Source organism: Syngnathus floridae, chromosome 2 (genome assembly GCF_059516105.1).
Source record: "Syngnathus floridae isolate MCC-2025c chromosome 2, RoL_Sflo_1.0, whole genome shotgun sequence".
NCBI lineage: Eukaryota > Metazoa > Chordata > Actinopteri > Syngnathiformes > Syngnathidae > Syngnathus > Syngnathus floridae.
Genome location: NC_142414.1, coordinates 11,653,751 through 11,658,727, shown reverse-complemented (window position 1 = coordinate 11,658,727; position 4,977 = coordinate 11,653,751). Strand labels below are relative to the sequence as shown.

Below are 4,977 nucleotides of genomic sequence, written 5' to 3'. Positions count from 1 at the left end.
ACTGCACATAATTGTTCGGACGAGAAATTTGGACAATGTATCTCACTCACCTCTCACTGAACCTCGTCAATTATGGTGACGGCATATCCGCTGTTCTTTGACAACACTGACCACTCAAGCTGCATCTTTCTCCTGCATATTACTAAAGTGTGGTTAATTTGCATTTGCCTCTTTCACATGAATGTGCGCACACTGTTGATGAAGATCACACTGTATAACTACAGCTCATTCACACACTAAAGGCACAACATGAGAAGCAATTAAGGGATTCTGTATGCGGCCCGGAGACATTTTGACACTTGAAGTCACTGGCGGATCAAACCAGCAATCTTTTGATTGCCAGAAAGCCGCTCAGCTTCCTAAGTCGCGTCATCAAGGCTTTTGCTTTCCTAACCAGTCGTTCTACTGAGTCACTTTCAAATTAAATGAATTGGGATGAATGTTTGGATTAAGAATGCCAACAGCCTCATTCCCCTAAACACAGAATCTTCAGAGGTACCAGCATTTACCCCGCACTTTGAACTGATCTCTGTGTCACAGAGTGGAAACTTGCTAAAACTCGAGTTATTCATTCAGGGGAAATATTGTGTCAACCCCCGCGACCCTGAACAGGATAACTGGTGTTGAAAATTGATTTATTTTGCCAAAGAACGGGACAAAGTGACTTAGACCAAAGGGTTTGTTGAAGGGAAAGGGTTACTGGAGAACAGAATAACAGGAACCAGCAAGGACAGACAACGGGGCAACCAACGGGTAGCATACAGGATAGCAGCGTGGGGCAATAGACGGGTTGCATACCAGCTATCAAACAGACTGGTAGGGCAACAGATAGGGCAACAGAACAAACTGAAGGCTGGGTGTGCGGGGTAAAAAATATATATATATATATATATTTTTATATATATATATATATTCATTATAGATGTGATAATAGCTCATTTTCTTTGTCTGTGTGTGCGTGTATGTGTGTGTGTGTGTGTGTGTGTGTCATTGGGTTGATAAGAGTTACTTGGACGTGTCCTCTGGACGTCACAATACCCTATGGGGGAAGGTGTCACAGAGGAGGATATCAGGCAGAACGAGGAGAGCTCCGCTCTGGTTAGTACAGTCCCAATACACCTTACTTGCATTGGTTCATTCACATTTACATGTTTGGCTTTTTAAGGTGATATCACTGTACTCTGAGTTTCAAATAAAAGTACATTTCTTCAGTCACTTTCTATAATAATGAACAAAACTAATCACGATTATAAACATTTGACCAGTTTCAATCTAAATTATGTAAGATGGACTAATCAAAGCTAGCACAGATGTTACAGTAAATTTTAAACCCTCAAACAACACAAGGTGTTGTATACTTAGCTTCTCATTCAATAACTACTGTATTAACAAGGACATGGGACGCAAGAGTACGTTTGTGATGTGAAGCTCTCGCCAGAATGCTAAACAGCAATGTTTGTGGTTAGGGTGCAAAGGAAGGATGGACAGCCAAAGTCTCTTCTTCAATTGCTTTGCTTCAGCATGGGCATCAAATCCCTAGTTTGTAATAACTTTCAGGAGTCTGAGCTCTTGCTTGGAGTTGGACGGAATTTATTTTTCCAGTGGCTGTGTGAAGGATGATGAGTCATGAGGTGATGAATCAAAATGAGTCTTCACGATATCATGTAAGTATGTTGAAAATATGTAGACTTTTAACTTTGGTTTGGTACCTAATTCCCCCACCGACCCCATCCCTTCACCCGCGACTGACACGCTGAAGCGTTTAAAGCCTTGAAACTGAGAAATCAAACCCTATGTAGGATAATTTCACAGTAGATGCACGTACGACAGGAAGGTGCCGATTGAATACCAACCCTGCATCATTTGCACGAATATACGCAGTTCATTCTCTCAGGGAAAAGACTATTATTCATTTGTTCTCATTTTATTGTTTCCTTTGCTGCACTAATTCTGTCATTAGGATTCTATATGGAGAATTATACAAATTGGACTTCATGTGAGTCTGTTACTGCTGTTGTCGCTGTCATCTTTGAAGGCTTTTAGTAGGAATTAAAAAATGACAGTGACAACGAGACAATATGACATACAGGAATTCCTCGAGACAGGCAACTTGCCATCAAATGTTAGTTTTTATTCTTTCGTGTCACGGGCTCAGATCGCGCTCTGAACATCCAAACATTTTACATTTCTAACATAACATCTCGGTCTTGACATTTTAAACCTGCTGGAGGAACCTGATTGTCAGAGAGTCGAGGGGACCTATAATGGCGCTCATTCACAAACTGTAGAGAAATTGACATAGACATGGAATGACTCTGCTGTGTCAGCAACGTGGCCCATATGGAGCAATAGGTACTGGATGAAAGGGTGTCGCAAATGGCAAGGACTGCCTGATTTTTTATATTTGCAACAGAAGATGCACAAGAGCCTGGCGTGGAGCATAAACGAAACATCTCAAAACAAGACAAACCATTCACTTCACTCGTTTCTTTTATATCAAACAATTAGTTTTAGGTTCATTACCTGACATGTTTCGGCGGTTTCTTCCACCTTCATCAGAGTCAGGTAATGAACCTAAAACAAATTGTTTGATATAAAAGAAACCAGTAAAGTGATTAAAAAAAGGAAAAACAAGATGAACTTAGTACAATAGTTAAGACAAACCATTATATTTCCACCATCTTTCAAAGTTTTCAAAAATCAATTATCTTGTCACATTCATCACGTTATTTTTTTGTTTTACGAGTGGTCCCTTCCCAGTAAAGGGAGTAACACATAAAGCAGGACATATAGAAGAAAGATTGGCAGATGATGTATTACGCAAGCAATATCCTGAGAAATGGGCATAAATGCAATGAGCAATTTTTGTAATGACTAGATGTCTATGGTTTGAATAACTAGCATTTCACTGTATTATTGTTGTTGCAACTGAATGACATTACAAAAGAAATTACTGTGAATAAAAACTACTCAAGTCAAATGTATTTATCTCGCTATTAATCACAACAGACAAAGGGACAAATATTGAGAAATATTAATGTAATCCTTCTCCATCACTGTGTGAAAAACCCTGTTTAAAATCAAAATTAAATTATGGTTAAGAACTCATATAGTAACCATCTCAGGTTAAAATTTGCGCTTGATCAGTTTTATGAATCCAAATAGTATGTGTTTTGGCAAGTGCTTGTACATGCCACAGCTTTTTGCTTTGAAATGTTATAGTAAGTTCACCCCCCATTTAGAATACAGCGTTTGAACAAAACACTAACCATACTATACATAGAAATAATGTTATGTGTGTCAAATCCAGCCAATCCTGTTTAAATTGACTGATATGGAACAGCACAACCTTTGGCTTAAGCGGCTTTGTTAAAATCCATGCTTGATACCTCAAATTAATCATCTCATCTCACTATTTCATAATGTTCCTTTGTGGTTAACGTTGTTGTAGCGACATTATTAAAATCCTACAGAAAATTAGCCATTAGTTCATATAATTTAATGCCAAGCGAAGAAATTGTAATAATGGATTCCCAACGTGAGTGTGCCGAACACAGTGGGGGCTTATTTTAGGATCAATCCCCCTGCTAATGTTAATGTTAAACTATTCCCTGGACTATGCGCCAAGATCATAAAAAAAATGGTTAACTGTTAGATACATATATTGTCAAAAACCTACAAATGTTCTACTTTAGAGTTTGGGAAATAGTGTTTAATTTGCTAATTATTCTTGCTCATATGCTAATAGTTCAGATGTTCACGTTCAATTTTAACATCCTTCGTCCGTAATGATGTCATTCACCACTCGTCACTGTGATTCTATGCAAGTGTGAAACAAAATGTGAAAAGAGGATGGAACATCATTTCGTAATTAACTCTGAATTATTGACTGTCTTGTGATGTTATTTGTCAGGGTGTTGAACAGACAGCAGAGAGCCGAGAGTCATTATTGTCGATCTCAGATTTATTGCCACCGGGAATGAATTTGTGAACGAATTTGGCAGCCACAGAGAACGAGGATGGATTCACAAGATACATATGAGACAGCACATGATAAATATTCATTGATCAACATGCATTAAACTTCACCTAGATTAAACGCTTCATTATTATGCAGTCACTGATAGATCAAGTGCTTCATCTTGCCGGACCTTAACTATTGAACATTTTAAAGTGACAACAAGCCTTGATTTGGTATCAAAGTATAAATTGATGACCTAAATTGTGATCAATCTGAAAGCTAACCCAAGAAAGATTGAAGAGCTCTCAGAGAGTACAGATTACTCCCAAATGAATGTTTGACACCAGTAGTAATCATTTGATGAGGTTTTCTGGATGAGATGTATTTTGGGTAATTCATTAAAAAAATTAAGTCATAACTGACATACCAGGCACAGAATCTAAGTGCAGCATGAGATTCTGTTTGTTGAACAAGGGGAAAAGGAATGCTGGTGGGGCAGGATCAGCGACAAAGCAGCTCCAAGGCAAGCTGATGACAGCTGCCGGAACACGGCTGGTTGCTTGCGGAGGAAGATCTGGCGAGTAGGCAAACAGACAGGTTAGCAAGCAAGCAGCATGCGCCGTCGAAACAGACGAGCAAGGCGAGTTCGTGGTCGGATACAGGCAGTGGGTCAGGCCGGGCAGCAATCAGGCAAACAGACACAAAAGGTCAGTCGGAGAGCAGACAGTGAGCGTATGGGTAGCACCACAGACAAACAAGTGTGTGGCAAGAGAAGTGCGCTTAAGTAGGTGACTTGATAAGAAACAGGTGGCAGTCAGTGAGTGCTGATTGTGCAGGGCGTGGCTGTGAACGGTGTGGGTCACAGCGGATGTGACTGTGGACAAGTCGGGAGGTGCGGCAGCTGAGTGTGTGCGAGGAAAAGTAGACCCTGGGAGGAACGGACACGTGACAATAAAATGTTTGCCCTGTGAGTCGCTGATAATGTAGGGCAGGGGTCACCAACGCGGTGCCCGCGG

The 4,977-nt window shown here is 40.1% G+C and overlaps 1 long non-coding RNA gene across 1 annotated transcript; it reads right to left on the bottom strand.

Moving 5' to 3' along the window:
* Positions 1-4,311: 4,311 nt before the first annotated feature.
* On the bottom strand, positions 4,312-4,705 carry LOC148401760 (uncharacterized). The gene is made up of 2 exons (XR_015857192.1): positions 4,622-4,705; positions 4,312-4,535 (listed from the first exon to the last, which is right to left on the bottom strand). It is a non-coding gene; the product is annotated as an uncharacterized LOC148401760 (long non-coding RNA).
* Between the last annotated feature and the right edge of the window lie 272 nt (positions 4,706-4,977).